The sequence below is a fragment of the Pristis pectinata genome, chromosome 6 (assembly GCF_009764475.1).
Source record: "Pristis pectinata isolate sPriPec2 chromosome 6, sPriPec2.1.pri, whole genome shotgun sequence".
NCBI classification, from domain to species: domain Eukaryota; kingdom Metazoa; phylum Chordata; class Chondrichthyes; order Rhinopristiformes; family Pristidae; genus Pristis; species Pristis pectinata.
In genome coordinates, this window is record NC_067410.1 from 106,108,287 (window position 1) to 106,133,879 (window position 25,593).

Here is a 25,593-nt window from a genome sequence, read left to right on the forward strand (position 1 = left end):
TGGGCAATAAATGTTGGTGTTGCCAGTGAAGTCCAATCCTGTAAACAAATAAATTGAAACACTTGTTTAATTTTAAAGGTAAATAGCAATTCAATATAAGGACATAAGAATATAAGAAATAGGAGCAGGAGTAGGCCAGCTGGCCCATCGAGCCTGCTCCACCAGTCAATAAAGATCATGGCTGATCTGGTCGTGGACTCAGTTCCACCTACCTGCCTTTTCCCCTTAATTCCCCTACTGAGCAAAAAATATATGTACAATATTTACACGTGCACTGCTGATGTAAAATCACAGCCAACATACCTTCCCATTTTCTTCCTTTCGTCTTTGTTCCATATGATGACTTCATCTGTCAGTTAGCATCGTTGATAATGAGAGGAGACGTTCTGAACTCACAATGTGACCTCCACCACACTGGGAAAACCAAAGACAGATTGGGTGACAGCTTTGCAGTCGGCCTCCGTTAAGTCCTCAAGGTAACTTTGCACCTTTAGTCACCTGCCCACTCTTCCCACTCTATCTACTCTGCCTTTGGCCTCCTAGACTGCTCCAATAATAATCAGCACAAGGTTGATGAAAAGTAGTCCCTCATCCTCCAGCTCAGCATGTTACAGCCCTCTACACAACCTTAGATAATCATCTTTCCAGCCTTGTATCTCACATTTCCAGCATCCAGTTCTCTTTCTCCCTTCTTCTGTGAGTAACTTCTGACTGTAATCTAAATTTTAAATTCTTGTTGGCCCATGGTAAGAACATAGAACATAGAACATTACAGCACAGTACAGGCCCTTCGGCCCACGATGCTATGCCAACATTTTATCCTGCTCTGAGATCTATCTAACCCCTCCCTCCCACATAGCCCTCCTTTTCTCTATCATTCATGTGACTATCTAAGAATCTCTTAAATGTCCCTAATGTATCTGCCCCCACAACCTCTGCCGGCAGTGCATTCCACGCACCCACCACTCTCTATGTAAACAACTTACCCCTGACATCCCCTTATACTTTGCTCCAATCACCTTAAAATTATGCCCCATTGTGTGAGCCATTTTTACCCTGGGAAAAAGTCTCTGTCTACTCGATGTATGCCTTTTGTCATCTTGTACACCTCCAGATCCCTCTGCTCCCCTACACTGCCCAGAATCCTGCCATTAACCTTGTACTCCACCTTGTAGTTTGTCCTTCCAAAGTGTGCCACCTAAGAGTTCTCCAGATTGAACTCCATCTGCCACTTCTCAGCCCAGCTCTGCATCCTATCAATATCCCTCTGCAAGCTTCAACAGCCCTCCACACTATCCTCACTATCCACAACACCACCGACCTTTGTGTCGTCTGCAAACTTGCTAACCCACCCTTCCACCCCTCATCTAAGTCATTAGTAAATATCACAAAAAGTAGAGGTCCCAGAACCGATCCCTGCGGGACACCACTAGTCACAGCCCTCCGATCCGAATGCACTCCCTCCATCACAACCCTCTGCTTTCTACAGGCAAGCCAATTCTGAATCCACACTGCCAAGCCTCCCTGGATCCCTTGGCCTCTGACCTTCTGAAGAAGCCTACCATGTGGAACCTTGTCAAACGCCTTACTAAAATCCATGTAGACCACATCCACTGCACTACCCTCATCAATCTTCCTGGTCACCTCCTCAAAGAACCCTAGGAGAGACCAGAGAAACATAAGATAAGATAAGGTATCTTTACCAGTCACATGTACATCGAAACACACAGTGAAATGCATCTTTTGCGTAGAGTGTTCTGGGGGCAGCCCACAAGTGTTGCCACGCTTCCGGTGCCAACATAGCATGCCCAGAACTTCCTAACCTGTATGTCTTTGGAATGTAGGGAGGAAACCGGAGCACCCGGAGGAAACCCACGCAGACACGGGGAGAATGTACAAGTTCCTTACAGACAGCAGCCGGAATTGAACCTGGGTCTCTGGCGCTGTAATAGCGTTACGCTAACCACTGCACTACCATGCCTGCACAGGAACAGGTCCTTTAGCCAACCACATCTGTCCTGACCATGACGTTAATCTAAACTAACCCCAACTGCCTGAACATGGTCCGTGTCCCTCCATTCCCTGCCCGTTCATGTGTCTGTCTAAATGCCTGTTAGGTGTTGCTATCATATCTGCTTCCACCGCCTCCCCTGGGTGTGTGTTCCAGGCACCTACCAGTCCGTGCGTAAAAACACTTGCCTTGCAAATCTCCTTTAAACTTTCCCATTCTCACCTTAAACCTATACTCTGTAGTACTTAACATTTCCACCCTGGGAAAAAGACTCTGGCTATCTGTGTAGCAGTTAGTGTAACCCTATTACAGCACCAGCGACCCAGGTTCAATTCCGGCCGCTGTCTGTAAGGAGTTTGTACGTTCTCCCCGTTTCTGCATGGGTTTCTTCTGGGTGCTCCAGTTTCCTCCCACATTCCAAAGATGTACGGGTTAGGAAGTTGTGGTCATGCTATGTTGGCGCCGGAAGTGTGGCGACACTTGCGGGCTGCCCCCTAGAACACTCTACGCAAAACTGCATTTCACTGTGTGTTTCGATGTACATGTGACTGGTAAAGATATCTTACCTTATGTTTCTCCGGTCTCCCCTCAGCTTCCAATGCTCCAGAGAAAACAATCCAACTTTGTCCTACTTCTCCTTATAGCTAGTACTCTCCAATCCAGGCAACACCTTGGTGAACCTCTTCTGCATCCTCTCCAAAGCCTCCACGTCCTTCCTATAATGCGGCGACCAGAACTGCGCGCAATACTCCAGATGTGGCCTAACCAAAGCTTTATACAGCTGCAACTTGCGATGGGTAATGTTCATGTTCAAAGGGACCAGGCATCCTGTACACAAGCCACTGAGAGCCAATATGCAGGCACAGCAAGTGATTAAGAAGGTACATATGTTGACTTAAATTATGAAAGGCTTTGAGTACAGGAGTAAAAATGCATTATTGCAATTATATAGCGCCTTGCCATAGAGGGAGCAAGTTTTGGGTAGTTAAACCAGGACAGGACATACACAGTAAGTGATGGGTCCCTAGGGAGTGTTGTAAAATAGAGAGACATGAGAGTACAAGTACAGAGTTCTCTGAAAGTGGTGACGGAAGTAGGACAAGGTGGTGAAAAAGGCATATGGCACACTTGCCTTCACTGGAGGTAGCATTGAGTACAAGAGTTGTGACGTCATGTTACAGCTGCCCAAGACATGAGTGAGACCGCACCTGGAGGACTGTGTGCAGTTCTGGTTGCCACACTATAAGAACAACGTTTCAGGCTGAGACCCTGTTCCTGATGCAGGGTCTCGACCCGAATCGTCAACCATCCCTCTGCCCCCACAGATGCTGCCTGACCTGCTGAGTTCCTCCAGCAGCTTGTTTTTTGCTTCGCGGGGATGTTGCCAGGACTGGAGGACATAGGGAGAGATTGGATCAGCTGTTTTCCCTGGAGCAAAGGGGGCTGAGGAGCGACCTTATGGAGGTTTGTAAAATCATGAAGGACATAGGTAAGGTCACAGTCTTTTCCCCAGGGTAGGAGGGTCAAAAACTAGGGGTTGTAGGTTTAAGGTGAGAAGAGAAAGATGTAAAGGGGACTGAGGGGCAAGTTTTTCACACAGAGGGTGGTGGGTACATGGAACGAGCTGCCAGAGGAAGTGGTTGAGGCAATTGGACAGATTCATGGGTAGGAAAGGTTCAGAGAGATATGGGCCCAACACAGGCAAATAGGGCTAGCTCAGAAAGGCACCTTGGTCAGCATGGACGAATTGGGCTGAAGGGCCTGTTTCTATGCTGTTTAACTCTGTGACTGTATGAATATTCACTAGACTGGTTCCAGATTTGCTGCAGGAGGAGAGATTGAATCGATGAGGCCTTTATTCTCTGGGGTTCAGAAGAATAAGGAGACACCTCATTGAATCTTACAAAATTCCTACTGGATTCAACAGGCCAGATGCAGGGAGGATGTTTCCCTCGACGGAGGAATCAGGAAGCAGGGATAATAGTCTCAGAATGAGGGGGATGCCATTTAAGACTGAGATGAGGTGGCATTTCTTCACTTGAAGGGTGAGTGATCCTTTGAAATTCTTAAAGGCTGTGACTGCTAAATTGTTAAGTTCATTCAGAACAGAGATTGATAGATGTTTGCATATGTAGAGAATCAAAATCAGAATCAGGTTTATTATCACTGACGTATATTGTGAAATCTGTTGTTTTGCAGCAGCAGTACAGTGCAAGACATAAAATTACCATAAGTTACAAAAATAAATAAATAGTGCGAAAGAGGAATAATGAGGTAGTTTTCATGGGTTCATGGACCGTTCAGAGATCTGATGGCGGAGGGGAAGAAGCTGTTCAATGTGGGTGTTCAGGCTCCTCTACCTCCTCCCTGATGGTAGTAACGTGAAGAGGGATGTTGAGGGTCCTTAGTGATGGATGCCATCTTCTTGAGGCACCACCTCTTGTAGATGTCCTCAATGGTGGGGAGGGTTATGCCCATGATGGAGCTGGCTGAGCCTACAATCTTCTGCAGTGTCTTTCGATCCTGCACATTTGGAACCTTCATAACAGGCTGTGATGCAACCAGCCAGAATGCTTTCCACTGTACATCTGTAGAAATTTGCAAAGATCTTTGCAGACATACCAAATCTCCTCAAACTCCAAATGAAGTAGAGCCGATGTACCATCATCATATCAAGGGACTTGCGGATAGTACAGGAAAATACTAAATTGGTTTAGTATTGTCACATGTACCGAGGTACAGTGAAAAACTTTGTTTTACATGCCATCCATAAAGATCAGTGTATTGAAGTAGTACAAGGGGAAGCAATAGCAGAATGCAGAATAAAGTGTTACAGTTACAGAGAAAGTGCAGTGCAGGTAGACAATAAGGTGCAAGGGCCATGATGAGATAGATTGTGAAGTCAAGAGTCCATCTTATCGTACAAGGGAACAGTTCAATATTCTTATAAAAGCAGGATTGAAGCTGTCCTTGAGCCTGGTGGTACGTGCTTTCAGGCTTTTGTACCTTCTGCCCGATGGGAGGGGGGAGAAGAGAGAATGTCCGGGGTGGGCGGGGTCTATGATTATGTTGGCTGCTTTACTGAGGGAGTGAGAAGTGTAGACAGAGCCCATGGAGGGGAGGCTGGTTTCTGTGATGCGCTGGGCTGTGTCCACAACTCTTTGCAGTTTCTTGAGGTCTTGGGCAGAGCAGTTGCCGTACCAAACCGTGATGCATCCAGATAGAATGCTTTCTATGGTGCATCTGTAAAATGAAACCAATGTGGAAGATCAGCCAAGATCTTGAACGTCAGACAGGCTCGAAGAGCCAAATGGCCAACTCCTGTTCCTATTTTTAATGTTCTTATGTTGTTAGAAATTCTCTAATCAAAAATGGGCAGCACAGTGTGGCTCCCAGAGGAGTAGCTGCCTCACTGGTCCAGCAACCCTGGTCCAATTCCAACCTCAGCCACTGTCTGTGTGGAGTTTGCTTGAGAAACAAAGGACTACAGATGCTGGAATCCAGATGAAAAACACGATGATGCTGGAGGAACTCAGCAGGCCAGGCAGCATCCGTGGAGAAAAGCAGGCGGTCAACGTTTCAGGTCAGGACCCTTCTTCAGGACTGAAGATAGGAAAAGGGGAAGCCCAATATGTAGGAGGGAAAAGCAGAGCAGTGATAGGTGGACAAAAGAGGGGAGGCAGGATGGGCACAAGGTGGTGATAGGTAGATGCAGGTAAGAGATAGTGATGGGCAGGTGCGGGGGAGGAGGGGAGAGCAGATCCACCAGGGGATGGGTGAAAGGTAAGGAGAGAAAGGGAAAAAAAAGGTAGAAAAAAAGAGACTAGGAAAGGGAAGAAGAGAAGAAGCGTGGTGGTGGGGGGGGGGGGTTGTAGGGAAGGGGGGTAGGGATTACTTAAAGTGAGAGAAAGTGGGAGTTTGCTCATTCTCCTTGTGACCAGGTAGATTTTCTCCAGATGCTCCAGTTTCCTTCCACGTCCCAAAGACCTGGGGCTCGGTATCTTAATTGGCCACTGCTAATTGCCCCTAGTGTGGGTGAGTGGTGGAACTGATGGCAATGTGGGGAAAGCAGGTTACAGGGAAAATGAGCAAGGATGTGGGATTGCTCCGTGAAACGGCATTGACCAGATGGACCAAATATCTTCCCGTCTGTCCTCAGAAAATGTGGAAATTTGAAATCATCTTCCTTAGTTGCAGATGCAACTCTTTGAACACAATGTGCCTGATTAAAACAAGTGAGGACGTGTAAACAATGATTCCAGGGCAAACTCATAGAAGCTTCATTTCACAATATCTTTTTATTCCCAGCAGACTAATTTGTTTGTTAAGAGGGTGCTCAGTAAATTGAATTGAGTGAATCTTTGTTAACCAAATGAACGTCTTGGATAGGCTAATGGGCAATTCTACCCATGTATTATTTATACACACACGTATATACATATGTCTTGCATCCTGCAGACATCTGTCACACTTCAGACTTTATGTTTAAATAGCAGGAGATGCAAAAATATTTCCTTCAAGAAATGCCCTCTAATTGACCTCATAATGAGTTCATTTAAACCACTTCCTTGTCGAATATGCCTGAGCAGTGGTCTTAAGGGGACAGGTTTGGTTAAGTAGGAGATCACATCAGGTGTGCTTAGAAGGATACAGGCAAATGGGATTAGTGTTGATGGCAAAAAGGTTGGCATAGGCCTGGTGCACAATCATAGGACATAGGACTGTACAGCACAGGACTGTACAGCACAGGAACAGGCCCTTTGGCCCATAATGTCCGTGTTGACCATGATTCCAATTTAAATTAATCCCGTCTGCCTGCACATGGTAATGGGTATATTATTGTCACATGTACTGAGATACAGTGAAAAGCTTTTGTTTGCATGCCATCCATACAGATCATTCCAAAACATAAGTACATGACAACTGCTTGGTACGGCAACTGCTCAGCCCCAGACAACAAAAAAACTGCAGAGCACATCATGGAAACCAGCCTCCACTCCATAGACTCTGTTTACATTTCTCACTGCCTCAGGAGAGTAGCCAACACAATCAAAGACCTCTCCCGCCCCAGACATTCTCTCCCCCCTCCTATCGGGCAGAAGATACAAAAGCCTAAAAGCACTTACCACCAGGCTCAAGGACAGCTTCTATCCCGCAGTTATAAGACTATTGAATAAACCTCTTGTACGTTAAGATGCACTCTTGACCTCACAATCTACCTTGTCATGGCCTTACACCTTATTGTCTGCCTGCACTGCATTTTCTCTGTAGCTGTTACACTTTGTTCTGCATTCTGTTATTGTTTTCCCTTGTACTACCTCAATGTACTGATGTGATGAAATGACCTGTATGGATGGCATGCAAAACAAAGTTTTTAACTGTAGCTCGGTACATGTGACAATAATAAACCAATTTACCAATTTACATTGAGGTAGTGCAAAGGGAAAAGCAATAACAGAATGCCGAATACAGTGTTACAGTAACCATGACAGAGAAAGTGTAGTGCAATAGGCAAATAAGGTGCAAGGGCCATGACGAGATAGAGTGAGAGATCAAGAGTTCATCTATCCCTCCTCTCCCTGTCTGTTCATATGTCTGTCTCAATGCCTCTTAAACATTGCTATCGTATCTGCCTCTACCACTTCCCCTGGCAACGTGTTTCAGACACCGATCAATCTCTGTGTAAAAAACTTGCCTCGCAAATCTCCTTTAAACTTTTCCCCTCTCACCTTAAGTCTATGCCCTCTAGTATTTGACATTCCCACCCTCCATTCGCCCAGCCCAGGCTATCGATGAGCAAAACAATGAGAAGGCCACCAGATATGTGATATTTGAATCACTCTTCTCTTGCCAACCATCCACCAGCCATCTCATATTGCAGGCAGACAGCAGTAAATTACATTGAACTTACACTGCAGTTGTCCCATGAGGTTTGTAATGGCGTTTCTCAAGTGCAAAGAGGATGCAGTTATACAGGGCATTGTTGGGAATATAGCTGGAATGCTGTATCCAGTATTGCTTTCCTTACTAAAGGAAGGATGTTGATGCATTGGAAGCAGTTCAGAGAGTATTTACTGGAGGATGGATGGGTGGGTAATCTTATGGAGAAGGTTTGGACAGGTTTGGTTTGGTTTATTATTGATGTCGCTTGTACTGAGGTACAGTGAAAAACTTGTCTTGCATACCATTCGTACAGATCAATTCATTGCACAGTGCATTGAAGTAGCACCAGAGTAAAGTGTCACAGCTACAGAGAAAGTGCAGTGCAGGTAGACAATAAGGTACAAGGTCATAACGAGGTAGATTGTGAGGTCAAGAGTCCATGTTATCGTACTAGGGAACTGTTCACAATAGTCTTATAACAGTGGGATAGAAGCTGTCCTTGAGCCCAGTGGTACGTGCTTTCAGACTTTTGTATCTTCTGCCCGATGGGAGAGGGGAGAAGAGAGAATGTCCGGGGTGGGTGGGGTCTTTGATTATGCAGGTTGCTTTACCGAGGCAGCAAGAAGTGTAGACAGATTTCATGGAGGGGAGGCTGGTTTCCCTGAGGTGCTGGGCTGTGTCCACAACTCTGCAGTTTCTTGTGGTCGTGGGCAGAGCAGTTGCCATATCAAGCCGTGATGCATCCAGATAGGATGCTTTCCATGGTGCATTGATAGAAGTTGGTGAGTGTTAAAGGGGATTTGCCAAATTTCTTTAGCCTCCTGAGGAAGTAGAGCAGCCATGGTATATATGTGGTTGGACCAGGACAGGTTATTGGTGATGTTCACTCCTAGAAGCTTGAATCTCTCAACCATCTCGACCTCAGCACCATTGATATAGACAAGTGTATGTACACTGCCCCCTTTCCTGAAGTCAATGACTAGCTCTTTTGTTTTGCTGACATTGAGGGAAAGGTTGTTGTCATGACACCATGTCACTGAGCTCTCTATCTCCTTCTGTACCCCAACTCATCGTTATTTGAGATACAGCCCACTACGGTGGTATCATCTGCAAACTTGCAGATGGAGTTAGAGCCGAATCTGGCCACGCAGTCATGAGTGTATAGGGAGTAGAGTTGGGGGCTGAGGGCGCAGCCTAGTGGGGCACCAGTGTTGAGAATAATCGTGCTGGAGGTATCACTGCCTATCCTCACTGATTGCAGCCTGTTGGTCAGAAGGTCAAGGATCCAGTTGCAAAGGGGTGTGCTGAGTCTCATCCATTGGAATTTAAATTATTCCAATGGAATAATTGAGGACTTAATTGAAACACGTGATCTTGAGATGTCTTCACAGGGTGGGTGTGGAGAGTATGTTACATCTAGAACTGGGGGTCACTGTTTAAAAACAAGGGCCGTTATTGAAGATGGAGATGAGGCAATATTTTTTTCTCTAACAGGGTTGTGAGTCTTTTTCAAAGGGTGGTGGAAACAGAGTCTTTGAACATTTTTATGGCAGAGATGGATGGTAAACAAAGGGGTGGAATGATTACCAGGGCTAGAGGGGAATGAAGACCTGAGGTTACAATTAGATTTTATTGAATGGTGGAGCAACGTTGGGAAGCTGTGGGGTTATTCTTCCATCCAATTGAATTGTTTGAGAATTGTGGACACAGCTCAGCACATCACAGAAACCAACCTCTCCTCTATGGTCTACACTTCTTGCTGCCTTGGTAAAGCAACCAACGTAATCAGAGACCCCACCCACCCCGGACATTCTCTCTTTTCCCCCCTCCCATCGGGCAGAAGATACAAAAGCCTGAAAGCACGTACCACCAGGCTCAAGGACAGCTTCTATCATGCTGTTATAAGACTATTGAATAGTCACCTAGTCTCATAAAATGGACTCTTAACCTCACAATCTCCCTCGTTATGGCCTTGCACCTTATTATTCTTCACTGCACTTTTTCTGTAACTGTAACACTTTATTCTGCATTCTGTTATTGTTTTCCCTTGTAGTACCTCAATCCACTGATGTGATGAAATGATCTGTATGGATGGCATGCAAAACGAAGTTTTTCACTGTACCTCAGTACATGTGAGAGTAATAAACCAATTTACCAATTTAACCTCCTCCGATACTGTTTCATGTCACATTTTCAGAATGTCTTTCTGTTCCTTCCTCCCCCAAGTACGCATCCAGTTTCCCCACAACTTCTTTTTCACCCCCTCTGGCACCTTCACTTTGAAAATGAGGAGGTCTGAATTATACACAGTGGGCCCAACTTTTATTTAAAATCCCTTAGCATCATAGAGGACGGAAAGAGGCCCTTTGTTCCATTCAGTCTGCTCAGACCATCAGTCACCCATTTACACCAATCCTGTATCATGGTCCCACATTCCCATCGATAGATTCTACCACTCACTTGCATGCTAGGGACAATTTACAGTAACTAATTAACTTACTAACCCATATGACTTTGGGATGTGGGAGGGAACCCCACGCGGTCACAGGGAGAACGTGCAAACTCCAAGCAGACAGCAGCAGAGGTCACTGGAACCCGGGTCACTGGAACTGTGAGGCAGCAGTTCGACCAGCTGTGTGACTGTGCTGGCCCTTTTTTGCTTCTTAAATCTGAGCATCTAGAAATAAACTCCAGTTCGAATGTTTGGTGGCCCATTTCTTTGTGTCACCACAATTTGTGTATCTGCAGCTTCCTGCGATAGAATACTTCGACTCTTAACCAAGAGCGAAGTCGGCTCAAACTGACTCAGTTACAAATTAGTCCTTCTTTGTTACCTAGGTTCAGTTTCAATGAGGCAGCAACTGAGGGAAACTTAGAATGACAGGCGAAAGTACAGTGTGTACAAGAGCTGTTATAAAATCTGTCTTGAACGACTTGTGGGACCAATGGTTCTATTTTAAAATGACCTTTTCCACCTGTTACGTGAAAGATGGACTTATCCTGTCTACTCCACCACACACTTTTGCTTCGAAGTTGGAAAGAAATAGAGTCTCAATGAGCCCTGGTTTGTATGACACGATTTGTTAGTCAGGCTAGGGTTGCCTTTCTGATTGGACATATTCCTGGAGGTATTAACACATGACCCTCCCACTTCCAATCCCCACATCACATCCTCATGAAGCTCTGACTTTTCAACCAATCAGAATTCTATTGCTGACAGGATGCTACTTTGGTTGTCTCCCCCCCTCAGCACACCAATAGTTTGATAAACAATAGTACATAAAATAAAATTAATTCCCTCACAAATTTTCTGGAGGCTTGTTGCAAGAAGCATTTTGGACTAATTAAATAATTATTAATCACCTGAGACTTCAGGAATAATCTTATTGATGGACTCTTGACCTTATAATCTACCTTGTTATGGCCTTGCACTTTAATTGCAATGCACTGTGCTGTCATGTTCTATGTCCTAGAATGAGGGAGGATTTTTGAAGCTGCACTAATCAGGGCCTGTGGGGAGTATTTCAAAGCACTGCTTCATTGTACATTGCAAGTGGTCTGAACAGTTAAGGAAACCAGGGAGTGAGTCATATGCTACAGGATACCCAACTTCAGATCTGCTCCTGTGGCCACAGTATTTATGTGGCTGAACTTATTTGCTTCTCATCAATGGTGACAGTCAGGATGACCAAGGAATGGCAAATGGAGTTTAACTCAGTTAAGTCCAAGATGTTGCATTATAGAACGTAGAACATAGAACATTACAGCATAGTACAGGCCCTTCAGCCCACAACGTTGTGCCGACATTTTATCCTGCTCTAAGATCTATCTAACCCTTCCCTCCCACATAGCCCCCCATTTCTCTATCATTCATGTGGCTATCTAAGAGTCTCTCAAATGTCCCTAATGTATCTGCCCCCACAACGTCTGCCGGCAGTGTGTTCCACGCACCCACCATTCTCTGTGTAAAAATTTACCCCTGACATCCCCCTTATTATGCCCCTCACGTTAGCCATTGTCGCCCTGGGAAAAAGTCTCTGACTGTCCATTCGATCTATGCCTCTTATCATCTTGTACACCTCTATCAAGTCACCTCTCATCCTCCTTCTCTCCAAAGAGAAAAGCCTTAGCTCACTCAACCTATCCTCATAAGACATGCTGTCCAATCCAGGCAACATCCTGGTAAATCTCCTCTGCACCCTCTCTAAAGCTTCCGCATCCTTCCTATAATGAGGCGACCAGAACTGAACACAATACTCCAAGTGTGGTCTGACCAGAGTTCTATTTTGGGAAGACAAATCATGGTAGGTCTTTCACAGTGAACAGTAGGGCCCTGGGGCTCCCCTCCTTCTTGCCTATCACCCCCCTCACCTGGATCCACCTATCACCTGCCAGCTCTTGCTCTGCCCCTTCCCCCCACCTTTTTATACTGGTTACCTCCCCTCTTTCTTTCAGTCCAGTTGAAGGGTCTCGACCCGAAACGTCGACTGTCCATTTCCCTCTGCAGTTGCTGTCTGACCTGCTGAATTCCTCCAATGCTTTGTCTGTACTGTTCTATGTTCTATATTTTCTGGTGCTGCTCCTGGTTCACCCTTCTCCCCTCCTCATTGAAGAGAGTAGTGGTAGAGTGAGGGACATGTCAGGCCATGAGGTGACGGTGTAGACCTCTGTTGCTGCTGATGGTGCATAGTGCTTCAAGGTGCTCAGTTCTGAGCCAACAATATGCTTTTAATCTGCATACATAGTAATAGCCCCACACAACACAATGGGATTTGTGTAGTACTTTCATTATGTTAAGCAGACTGTGCAATAGTAATTTCTACCAAAGCATCTGCAGCAGATGGATTGTGAGGAAAATGAAAAACACGATGACGCTGGAGGAACTCAGCAGGCCAGGCAGCATCCGTGGAGAAAAGCAGGCGGTCAACATTATGGGTCAGGACCCTTCTTCAGGACTGAAGATAGGAAAAGGGGAAGACCAATGTATAGGAGGGAAAAGCAGAGCAGTGATAGGTGGACAAAAGAGGGGAGGTGGGGTGGGCACAGGGTGGTGATCGGTAGATGCAGGTGAGAGATAGTGATAGGCAGGGGCGGGGGAGGAGGGGAGAGCAGATCCACCGGGGGATGGGTCAAAGGTAAGGAGGAAAAAAGGGGGTAGAAAAGAGAGAGAGAGGCTCGGAAAGGGAAGAAGAGAAGAAGCATGATTGGGCGGGTGGGGAGGGTGGGTGTGGGGAAGGGGGGTGGGGATTACCTAAAGTGGGCGAATTCAATGTTGATGCCGTTAGGCTGCAAGGTTCCAAGATGGAACATGAGGTGCTGTTCCTCCAGTTTACGCTCGGAATTCTCCTGGCAGTGGAGGAGGCTGAGGACTGACATGTCAGTGATGGTGTGGGAGGGGGAGTTGAAGTGACTGGCAGTAGGGTCTACCTATCACCACCTTTTGCCCACCCCGCCTCCCCTCTTTTGTCCACCTATCCCTGCTCTGATTTTCCTTCCTATATATTGTGCTTCCCTTTATCTATCTTCAGTCCTGAAGAAGGGTCCTGACCCAAAACATTGACCGCCTGCTTTTCTCCACGGATGCTGCCTGGCCTGCTGAGTTCCTCCAGCATCATCGTGTTTTTCATCTAGATTCCAGAATCTGCAGTCCTTTGTTTCTTTGGTGAGGACAAGTTGGTTTGTCCTTTGTGTTGACTTCACTCACTGCCTGCCACAACTTCAGTCTAGCAGCTCTGTCCTTCAGGATTTGGCCAACTTGGACAATGGTTACTCTACCAAACCAGTCTTGTTGATGGATATTGAAGTCCCCCATCCAGGGGACATTTTGGTGCCTTTTGCAATTGCCTGTGGTTCTTAAAGTGTTCAACATAGAGGAGCACTGATTCATCAGCTGGGGGAAGAGGGTCGGAGAAAGTTTCCCTGCTCCGTAACCTAATGCCAGGACACTTCATGGAATTTGGGGTCAAAGTAGATGGTCACTTCTTCCTTCCTAAACATTCCTGTGCCACCATCTCTGGTGGGTCTGCCCTGGTAATGGAAGAATACATACCCAGAGGTAGGGGAGGTAGGAGCCTGCTGGGTTGTCTGTTGTTTAACTGGTCTTTGGGACAGCTCTCCCAATCTAGACACCAGTTCAAAGTCAAAGTTGAGTTTATTATCAGATGCACAAGTCCATGTGTACACATGTGCAGTGAAAAACTTACTTGCAGCAGCATCACAGGCACATAGTATAAGATACACAACATTCATAGGAAAAACATAAACATAAATTATACACAGTTCTCAGATGTTTGTGAGCAGGACTGTGCAGGATGGCTGGTCTGAGAGTCACTTTACCATGTCTGTATCAAATGCTCAGTTCAAAGCTGGGTCATTCAAGTCTTAATTTTAATGGCTTAGAATCCATCTGTGACAACTTTGGGGCAGTGAATTGCTTTAAAAGGCTTTTAAAAGCTGGTGAGATTTGTTGGGCTGGTTGAAAAGCAGAAGTGTTGAGCTCCCTTATATTACACTGCTCTGCTGAGGAACAGTGGACATTACTGGTGAACCCTTAGTTTTGCAAGCACTGCAAAACATAGCAGAGAGCTTATCACCCAGCCCTTAAAGGCATAGGCACCCAATATCACCTGCACTCTTCCAGCCATTAGAGAGTGTTGTTACTTCACTATAGTTGCCCTGGTGTATCCTGAGGCCAGGCAGTGTACTCCCAGGTTTACTGACAGGGATTTTCAGAGGCCGGTAGATCACATTAGCCTGAGGAGTGCTTCAAGGGAGCAGCAGAGATTACATTGAACTTCAGGATCATCAAGTGGTCTTTGGGCCCTGTATGAAAGGCTTGACATGTGAGGAGCATTTGATGTCTCTGGGCCTGTACTCCATGGAGTTTAGAAGGATGGGGGTTGGGGGGGGGGCACCGGATACTGAGAGGCCTGGATAGAGTGGACATGGAGAGGATGTTTCCATTAGTAGGAGAGTCTAGGATCCGAAAGCACAGCCTCGGAATAAAGGGACATCCCTTTAAAACTGAGATGAGGAGGAATTTCTTCAGTCAGAGGGTGGTGAATCTGTGGAATTCATTGCCACAGAGGGCTGTGGAGGCCAAGTCACTGGGTGTATTTAAGGCAGCGATTGATAGTTTCTTGATTGGTAAGGGGGTTAAGGGTTACAGGGAGAAGGCTGGAGAATGGGGTTGAAAACAAAATCAGCCATGATTGAAAAGTAGAGCAGACTTGATGAGCCAAATGGCCTAATTCTGCTCCCATAGCTTATGGTCTTATGCTATTATGGTCTGTAAGGTCTCTGACTATGGTCTATGCAAGTTGGTTATGCCTACAACACAGACAAATGTTCTTCTTTACTTCTCCTGTGAGGTGATACAGGGACAGATCAATATTCTAAAGCAGTATGCAGTGTACTGAGTGCCTTGTATCAGCAGCTGTAGTCTGACACATTTGACAAGGTTCCACATAGTAGGCTTCTTCAGAAGGTCAGAGGGCAAGGGATCCAGGGAGGCTTGGCCGTGTGGATTCAGAATTGGCTTGCCTGTAGAAAGCAGAGGGTTGTGGTGGAGGGAGTGCAGTCAGATTGAAGGGCCGTGACGAGTGGTGTCCCACAGGGTTCGGTTCTGGGACCTCTACTTTTCGTGATATTTATTAATGACCTGGATGAGGGGGTAGAAGGGTGGGTTAGCAAGTTTGCAGACGACACAAAGGTCGGTGGTGTTGTGGATAGTGTGGAGGGCTGTTGAAGCTTGCAGAGAGATATTGATAGGATGCAGAGCTGGGCTGAGAAGTGGCAGATGGAGTTCAATCCGGAGAAGTCTGAGGTCGTACACTTTGGAAGGACAAACTACAAGGTGGAGTACAAGGTTAATGGCAGGATTCTTGGTAGTGTGGAGGAGCAGAGGAATCTGGGGGTCCATATCCACAGATCACTGAAAGTTGCCTCACAGGTGGATAGGGTAGTTGAGAAAGCTTATGGAAGGTTAGCTTTCATTAGTCATGGGATCGAACTTAAGAGCCGTGAGGTAATGATGCAGCTCTACAAAACTCTGGTTAGACCACACTTGGAGTACTGTGTCCAATTCTGGTCGCCTCATTATAGGAAGGATGTGGAAGCATTGGAAAGGGTGCAGAGGAGATTTACCAGGATGCTGCCTGGATTGGAGCGTTTGGATTATGAGGAGAGACTAAGGGAGCTAGGGCTTTACTCATTGGAGGGAAGGAGGATGAGGGGAGACGTGATCTATGGTTCTATGGTTCTATGATAGAGGTATACAAAATATTAAGAGGAATAGATAGAGTGGACAGCCAGCGCTTCTTTCCCAGGGCACTAATGATCAATACAAGAGGGCATGGATTTAAAGTAATGGGTGGGAAGTTCAAGGGAGATATCAGAGGGAGGTTTATCACCCAGAGAGTGGTTGGTGCATGGAATGCGCTGCCTGGGGTGGTGGTGGAGGCTGAAACATTGGTCAAGTTCAAGAGATTGTTAGATAAGCATATAGAGGAATTTAAAATAGAGGGATATGTGGGAGGAAGGGGTTAGATAGTCTTAGGCGTGGTTTAAAGGTCGGCACAACATGGTGGGCCAAAGGGCCTGTATTGTGCTGTATTTTTCTATGGTTCTGTGGTTCTATGGAATGGTCCTGAGGCCAGGAGACTGAGAGTGTTGGTGATCTGGTCCCGAAGAGTGCCAGAGGTATTGGGAAGCATCTTTTGCAGCTTCATGTTATCCCTGTGGAGTGTTATCTCCAGAGAAATGGGCCTTGGATGGTGGTTTTAACATATGACATAGAACATTACAGCACAGTACAGGCCCTTCGGCCTACAATGTTGTACCGACATTTTATCCTGCTCTAAGATCTATCTAACCCTTCCCTCCCATATAGCTCCCCATTTCTCTATCATTCATGTATCTATCTAAGAGTCTCTTAAATACCTCTAATGTATCTGCCCCCATTAGTTGCTGAACAATGTTTGAAAAGGCAGGGAGGAGATAGTGCTGAATGTGAGTGTGCAGAGTGAGCAGCAAGTTGGTTATGAGTGTGGAATTATTGTAAATGCTCCATTATACATGACTCCATTTGGGCCTCCGATGTTAGTAAAAGCTGGTTTCCTCATGAGGAAACAGTGTCGATCATTATTCAGATTAATGTGGTTGACAGTCTCCCCGATGGCAAACTTTGGACCATATGCTGTGAACATCATTTTGGAGAATATATTCCAGAAAAACAGCAGTGGTGAACAAGAAATTCTCACACCAAATGAAGATAAGATCTTAGTGGTTGCCAGTGTGAAATCCAGAATTGTACAAACTTAGCTACTGACAGTTCTTGCATTTCTTGTTTCTTCAGTGTTGCAAGGATGAATTTCGAACCTTATGTGCTTACATGTGGTGGCTTGTTTCATCTGAGTGGTTCAATAGACCAATTTACAGGGTAATTAAGAGCCCCCCACGATGGTGCGGATGGAGACAAAGATGTCAGTGAACAAGTTGAGTTTTACAACAATCTATTAGATTCATGGTCACCATCACTGATATGGGCTTTTTAGAATTTTTTCTAGCTTATTAAATAAATTGAATTGATCTGAATAATGATAGACACTGTTCCCTCACGAGGAAAAGTGTGTGTACTTTGTATATGTGTGTGTGTGTGTGTGTGTGTGTGTGTGTGTGTGTGTGTGTGTGTGTGTGTGTGTGTGTGTGTGTGTGTGAGATACTCTCATCTACTTTAAGTCCCCTGCACACACTGGTAGCTCTTTGTGCTTGAAGTGATAGGGTGAAGTGATAAGGGCTGTGGCCTGTTTTGTTTTTGCAGAACCTTATCATTCAGTGACACACCATACAGCGTGGTGAAGGAAGCAGCTTTAGAGGTTGTGGCAGAAACCACTGCCCATATTCCAGGAAGAAGTATCAGTTTTTTCTTCTCTTGCGAAGGCAGATGCAGCAATCAGATTAGAAATAAAGTCATGTTGAATGTGACTTCTGATTGGTCCAATTGGCATGGTGTGTTAAAAGAAATAAAAGTGGAAAATTTGGGTTGTCCCAACAATCCCTTAGGGTCTTGAGTTTTCTGGTATTTACTGTGCCTCATAAGCATTAATGTACACTTTCACAACAACCCATGGAGTTAAGGTCAGGGTGTTTAAAGAAAATTAGTAAGTTCAAAAATTGGTTGGTTGCCATGGCAACCAGCAGGAGGAGGTGTCGGTTCTGAGTGGGGTTTGTGGACCCATACTGTCTGAGGAGGATTTGACTCAAGCCACTTTCTCCTTCCCCTCCCAACCAGGTCACCTGCATCCTTGCACTTCCACAGAAGTCATTAGCCTAGAGAGCAGACGGTGACACCCACACGGGTGAAATCCTCCAACAGTGCTCGGTGACCAAAACAAGGAAGGAGCAACACCGGAGAAAGAGAAAGCAGGTCAGTGTTAAATTTCTGAAGTGAGCCTTGGATTACTTTTGTTTTAAGTTTTGTTATTTGCGCCTGAAGATTTCAGGATTATTTACTTGGGAGAGAGTGTGTTGGCTGGTGACACAGTCACAATTACATGAGCACTTGAAGTCACTTTAATAATTGAATGACTGCCTTTGTAACAAGTCCAGTCTACCAGCCTTAAGACATTAATCTTTGCCTTTAGTTGTGATGCGATCTGATTGCTGTATCTCTCTGGAACGAACAGGAAACAAGCTTGATCTACTAATCCCAAATGACCACCAAAAAAATTAGAACTGCAGGTAGCGAAAGTGGGTTGGGAGGGGTTGTTGTTGCTTTTGGTTTGGTGTTTTAGACTAGGAATGCTTCTGCAAGCTCTGTCGGCCACTGAGTAATCAATGTGAGGCACAGGTGTTTCCTGGAATCACTGGGGTTCAATTTAAACAAAGGAGAAAGTTCCCTTGTCGTACAATGCAGTGACAATTTCCCCTTAAAAGATGGCGTGATAATGTTGAAAGAGGGAGCCGACATCTTGCAGCAAGGGGAGTGGCAACGCAATCCAAAATAGCAGATTGCTTCAACGTCGTCCCCAACTTCTGACTGATGTCGGATTTTAAAGCCATGGTTCACGCAAACGCTCAGTCCCCTGAAATAAAGGCCCTCCCCGTTAAAATGGAGAGTCTGCAGCCCAGCTGCAACAGAAAGCAGAACAAAAGAGGTGAGGGTGGGGAGATGTTGATGGGGGGGGGGGTGCGGGGGGTTGTTTGGCAGTTAGTGTGCAATTTCATTCAAGATGGCCTGAGGTACCTCAAACACTTTTGTTTTCCAACGTTTGAAAACTCTATTTCTGCTTTTCCACTTCTGCATTATTGACTGAGTTTCGCCTGCAACGGAGGGTTCTGCTGTCATTTTATAAGAGCACCCTTTGCACAAAGAACCCTGCACCATGTTGAAATAATCAGTGGTGCAATAATGTCATAACTCTGCAAACATATCATTGCTTCACTTGGACACAACATAACTGAACCAAAAATGAAGCACCTTATCATACAAAATGTCTAAATTATTTATTCCTTTGGGGATATGGACAACGCACACACATATTTTTCATCTTTAATCACTCTCAGTCATTTGGAACCAACCAGGTCAGGAAGGCTGATCTCCTTCCCTGAAAAACGTCCGTAAACCAGAAGGGTTTTCTGACAGTTCAGTAGTTTCAGTTATTATTATCAATACCAGCACTTATTCTAATGGCTTGAATTTAAGTTCCCCAATCGCCGTGATGGGATTGTAACTGAACACTACAGGTTTCTGCTTGCCACTCTGATAACTTAACCACAATTCTATTATATCTGTGATCACATTCTGACAAGAGGACTTGCAATGAACTAAATGGGGAACTTCAATGTGAGCCTTTAGTCTTCAATCAGTCCCTCAAGTCAGTTCTACCATTCAGTAGCCTGGATCCATAGACCTGCTTCCCCTTATCCTTCCAATTTCTGTGATTAATTTTACAATGAATTGACCCAATGGCTTTTTGCAAATGAGATTTACAAACCCCGCAGTCCCTGCGTGTGGTGTTCTCTCCGAACTTCACTCTTGAAAGGTTGCGTTCAAGTTCGTCGACTTTAGCCCATAGTCCCGAACTCCCTTAGCAGCCAAAGACAGTTTGCTTTCTCTGCCCCATCAGTTAATATCTCGAAGGCTTCAATCAAATTATTCATACTAACTTCCAGCAAAATTAGGTTCTGAAATCTCCCCTTGTATTTCAACACTAAGGGATCACATGTTATCCTGGAGAACGCCTACTGCATTCTATCCAGATCTTATATATCCTCTCTATGCTGTGATGCTTAGACCATTTGTAGGAGCTGTTTTAGTGTCTGATTAATACAGCAGCATTTTTACACTATAATGCTGGTGTTTCATGGTTTAATAGACCTTTTTATTCACAGTTTTTAAAAGTTTTTATTGCACTGTTGGCTAGGAATAATCCACTTGCTTGAAATACATAGCTTGAAATTATATAGGACCTTTCACAGGCTTACTGTTTCCCAGAGAACTTTGGAGCCAGTCATTGTTGTAACATAAGACACATGACATACCATTTACACACAGCAAGGTCTCTCAGATAAGAATGCGACAATTGCCAGGATGTTTTTTTTACGTCAGGGATGTTGGTTGAGGAATAAATATCAGTCAGAACAGGGGACGGAATACCTTGAAAGGCTGAGACTGCAAGTCATAGAGTCCTAAAGTCATGCATCATGGAAACAGGCCATTTGGCCCAACTCATCCATGCTGTCCAGGGGGAATCTTCTGTATTAATCCCATCTTCCAGCATTTAGCCCATAGCCTTCTATGCCTTGGTGCTTCAAGTCTTGACACTTCTTAAATGCTGTCAGCGACTCTGCTTCCACTGCTCTGTCAGACAGTTATTCCAGGTACTTACCACTCTCTGAATGGAAAAAGGTCCTGCTCTGATCCCCTCGAAACCTTTTGACCCCTGGTCCTAAATCTATGTCCTCTAGTGTTATGTTTCCTGCAGTCTACCCTATCTATACCCCTCATAATTTTATACACCTCAGTCATGCCCTGTCTAAACCTCCTCTGCTCCTGGGAAAACAGACCCAGCCTTTCCAGTCTCTCCTCATAACTGGAATGCTCCATCCCAGCTCCACTGTAATGGAATGATACAGAGGAATTTAAAATGGACAGCTTTTGGAGGGGCATTTTGGCTGACTGAGGCTGCATGATTATAGGGGAGGGTAGGAACACCCTCTGCCCTGCACATATCCCTGACAAATTGCCTCCACTGACAATGTAGCACAACCTCAAAGCTGCATTGAAGCAAATCTCCAGCGAGAGACTCAAACACATGAACCTACGGAGGGTAAAATGGTTGCTAACCTCAAAGGACTTGTCTCTGAAGCGACACACATGCTTCTGCATTTGACCTTAATCTGCCTTAATTGTAGTGCTGGTGTCACTTCCATGTATTACTCCAAGTAGAGGAACAGCTGAAGTTGGTTTTAATGAAAGTAACGAACGTTGGAAATACTCAGCAGGACAAGCAACATCTGTGGACCCAGAAGCAGAGCCAAATTTTCAGCTTGCAGACTATTCATTAGAACTGGAAATGGTTAAAAAAAGTGATAGGCTTTGACCAACAGGCCTAAAAGCTAGGTATTAATTGGTAATTGGTTTATTATTGTCACATGTACCGAGGTACAGTGAAAAATTTTATTTTACATGCTATCCATACAGATCCTTTCAACACATCAATGAATTGAGGTAGTACAAGGGAAAAACAATAACAGAATGCAGAATAAAGTGTTACAGTTACAGAGAAAGTGCAGTTCTGGTAGACAATAAGGTGCAAGGCCATAACGAAGTAGATTGTGAGGTCAAGAGTCCATCTTAAAGTACTAGGGAACCATTCAACAGCAGGATAAAAGCTGTCCTTGAGAAACAAAGGGCTGCAGATGCTGGAATCTAGATGAAAAACACTATGATGCTGGAGGAACTCAGCAGGCCAGGCAGCATCCGTGGAGAAAAGCAGGCAGTCAACGTTTCAGGTCAGGACCCTTCTTCAGGACTGAAGATAGACGTGAAGAAAAGTGTCTTCAGTCCTGAAGAAGGGTCCTGACCTGAAACGTTGACCGCCTGCTTCTCTCTACGGATGCTGCCTGGCCTGCTGAATTCCTCCAGTATCAGAAGCTGTCCTTGAGCCTGGTGGTGTGTGCTTTCAGGCTTTTCCATCTTCTGCCTGATGGGATGGGGGGAGAAGAAAGAATGTCCGGGGTGGGTGGGGTCTTTGATTATGTTGGCTGCTTTACCGAGGCAGCGAGGAGTGTAGACAGAGTCCGTGGAGGGGAGGCTGGATTCTGCGATGTGCTGAGCTGTGTCTACAACTCTCTGCAGTTTCTTACAGTGTTGGGTTTGAGCAGTAGCCACACCAAGTTGTGATGCATCCGGATAGGATGCTTTCTACGGTGCATCTCAATGGGGACATGCCGATACAGATACTTAAGTAAGTGCAGCAAGGAGAAGGAGGAATGAATAAGACAGAACATGCGTGATTACTGCTGCACAGAAAGAGGCCATTCCGTCCTTGGATCCATGCCAGCCCCCAACAGAGCAATCCCATCAATCCAACCGCCCTCTCCATATCTCCCTGTGCCCCTGCAAGTTATTCTCTCTCTTAATCGCATTTGATTCTTTTTGCCACTTAACTAGACCAATGAGTCATTTAATTAGCTGACCTGAACGACCCTAGGATGTAGGAGGAAACCAGAGCACCCAAGGGAGAACCATATATCAGTGGGAATCAGACAGCAGCAGAGGTCAGGATTGAACCGGGGGCTGTGAAGCAGCAGCACTAACTGCTGCACAACTGCACTTTGAAAGCTGAGTGCATCAAATAACAAAAGGGATGATCATACAAGGGAAAAGGAGGAGGCAAGGAAACAGATGATGGGTTTACAGAGGGTGGAAATGACCGCACTAAGAACCACCTGTCTTCCAAGAAAATGAAACAGAAATTTATGATCTAAGATATTAAATGATGTTGATCATAGTTCATTTGAATCGCTCCTTTGAAGCAGGTTGCAATGTTTCACATCAGCACAAGTGTCAAAATAGAGCAGTAGTGTGCCTAGTAAGAGTAAGATTTCAGTATTAATTGGCAGGGCCAGTAGCTCACTGCCATATCCCTTCACAGTGTCAGATCGAGGCAGTTTTAATGGGTCGGTCACTGAGACCATGCTGTTCACTCCATGTGCAGCGACTTGCTGTGTTACGTCTTGTTTTCCAGAGCACCGCTTGTTATTAATTAGATTTCCAGACTCAGAGGTACGAGAGCATGGTTATTTATCCAGACTCCATGTCAGATGCTGGTTAAATGATACAGAACATGGGATAGAGTGCAGCAGTCTACAAGGCAATACCAGTGCAGAATTGTACACTTATTAAATCTCTTCCCCCTCACCTTAAACTTATGCCATCCAGTTCATGATTCCCCAACTCTGGGAAACAGACTGTGCTCATTCACCCTATCTATGCCCCTCATAATTTTATATAACTCCATAAGATCACCCCTTGTTCTCCTACACTCCAATGAAAAAAGTCCCAACCTGCTCAATAACTCAATAACCTGCTAACCTCTCCGTATCTCAGTTCCTCGAGTCCTGACAACATCCTCTTGAATTTCCTCTGTGCTCTTTCCAGCTTAATGGCATCTTTCCTATAGCAGGGTGACCAAAACTGAACACAATATTCCAAATGCTGCCTCACCAACATCCTGTACAACTGCAACATAACATCCCAACCTCGTTACTCAGTGCCCTGACTAATGAAGGCCAGTGTGCCAAAAACCTTCTTCACCACCCCGTCCACCTGTGACGCCACTTTCAGGGAACCATGTACTTGTACTCCGAGGTCCCTCTGTTCTACAGCATCTGTAGCAAGGGAAATAAAGTTAAGATAAGGTTTCTTTATTCGTCACATGTACATTAAAACATGCAGTGAAATGCATCTTTTTGCGTAGAGTGTTCTGGGGGCAGCCCGCAAGTGTCGCCACGCTTCCAGTGCCAACATAGCATGCCCACAACTTCCTAACCCGTACGTCTTTGGAATGTGGGAGGAAACTGGAGTACCCGGAGGAAACCCACGCAGACACGGGGAGAACGTATAAACTCCTTACAGACAGCAGCCGGAATTGAACCCAGGTCGCTGGCACCGTAATAGCGTTACGCTAACCGCTGCACTACCGTGCCTGTTTCTCTTCCATTTCTACATAGAGTCAGAAAGTCATACAGCATTGAAACACTTCCATTTGCCCATCAAATCCATGCTGACCGTAAATCATCTAACCATACTCATCCCATTTACCAGCACTTGGTCACTACCTTTCCTTTTCTTGGTGATTCAAGCGCTTATCCAGATACTTTTTACATGGTGTGAGAGTGCCTGCCTCCACCACTTTCTCAGGCAGTGCATTCCAGTTACAACCACCCACTGTTTGAATGTATTTTCTTCAGGTTCCCTCTCACCCTCTTACTCCTCAGTTTAAACCTCTGCCCTCTGATTTAAGATGTCTCTGTCACAGGGGAAAATTATGTCTGTGTCTGATGTCTGTGCTGACCACGATGCCAAATTAAACTAAATCTCTTCTGCTTGCACATAATCCATATCCCTCCATTCCCCGCTGCATGTTCATGTGTCAATCCAACAGCCTGTTAAACACCGCTATCGTATCTGCTTCCACCACCACCCCTGGCGGCACATTCCAGGCACCCACCACTCTCTGTGTGAAAAAACTTGCCCCGCACATTTCCTTTAAACTTTCCCCCTCTCTCCATAAATGTGTGTCCTCTAGTATTTAGCGTTTCTACCCTGGGGAAAAAATTCTGACTGTCTACCCTATCTATGTTTCTCATAATTTTATAAACCTCTATCAGGTCTCCCGTCAGTCTCCAACACTCCAGAAAAAATAACCCAAGCTTGTCCAACTTCTCCTTTTAGCTCCTACCCTCTAATCCAGGCAGCATCCTGGTGAACCTCTTCTGCACCTTTTCCAAAACCTCCACATCCTTCTTGTAATGGGGCAACCAGAATTATGCACAATTGTACTCAAGTCTGTGTTGATAATGTTGATAGATGTTCCTCTATTTCTCTCTCCACAGCTGCTGCCTGACCATATGTTTATGAATTGTCTCATTTTAATTTAGTTCATTGCTAAATTTTACAATAATATAGTACGCTGCTTTACAACGGCCTCCATTGATCTCAGAGCCTTAAGGCACTCAGATATTTTGCATTGTGATTCTTTCATTGTATCTTCTCTGACCCCTCCTCATCATTAATAACCTGAAGGGCTAATTTAGTAAAATTCAAGTAGAATGTCTCATTTTGTCCCTTGCATATGGCTATGTTGACATCACCTGCCCTGTTAGTATAAGCAGTCAAGGTCCATGGGGAGCAAGAGAGAAACAAGAGTTAATATTTTGGTCATTGGCTGTTTCATTAGAACTGGATGAGATTATGAATCAACGTCTTTTAACTCTTTACCCCTTCTTACACATCAGACCCCAACTCCCCATGCTTGACACCTCCCCACAGCCCTCTCTTCCCCTCTGTACAGCTTTTCCTATATCTGCTTAAAAATGAACATTCATTCTCAAAAACTTCTCCCATCTGATGAAAGACTATTCACCTGAATTGTTGACTCTGCACCTCTCTCCACAGGTACTCCTTGACT

The 25,593-nt window shown here is 45.2% G+C and overlaps 1 protein-coding gene across 8 annotated transcripts in view; it reads left to right on the plus strand.

The window, feature by feature from the left end:
* The window catches only part of mbnl1 (muscleblind-like splicing regulator 1), a 414,821-nt gene that overhangs the window by 53,446 nt on the left and 335,782 nt on the right, over positions 1-25,593 (plus strand). For 2 of the 8 annotated variants that reach the window (XM_052018925.1, XM_052018931.1), the window contains exon 1: positions 18,085-18,320. The gene's annotated coding sequence lies outside the window, so the exon portion shown is untranslated. Of the gene's footprint in view, positions 1-17,999; positions 18,055-18,081; positions 18,321-25,593 lie in introns of those variants that run through there. The other 6 variants (XM_052018919.1, XM_052018920.1, XM_052018927.1 and 3 more) reach the window with 6 other exon arrangements.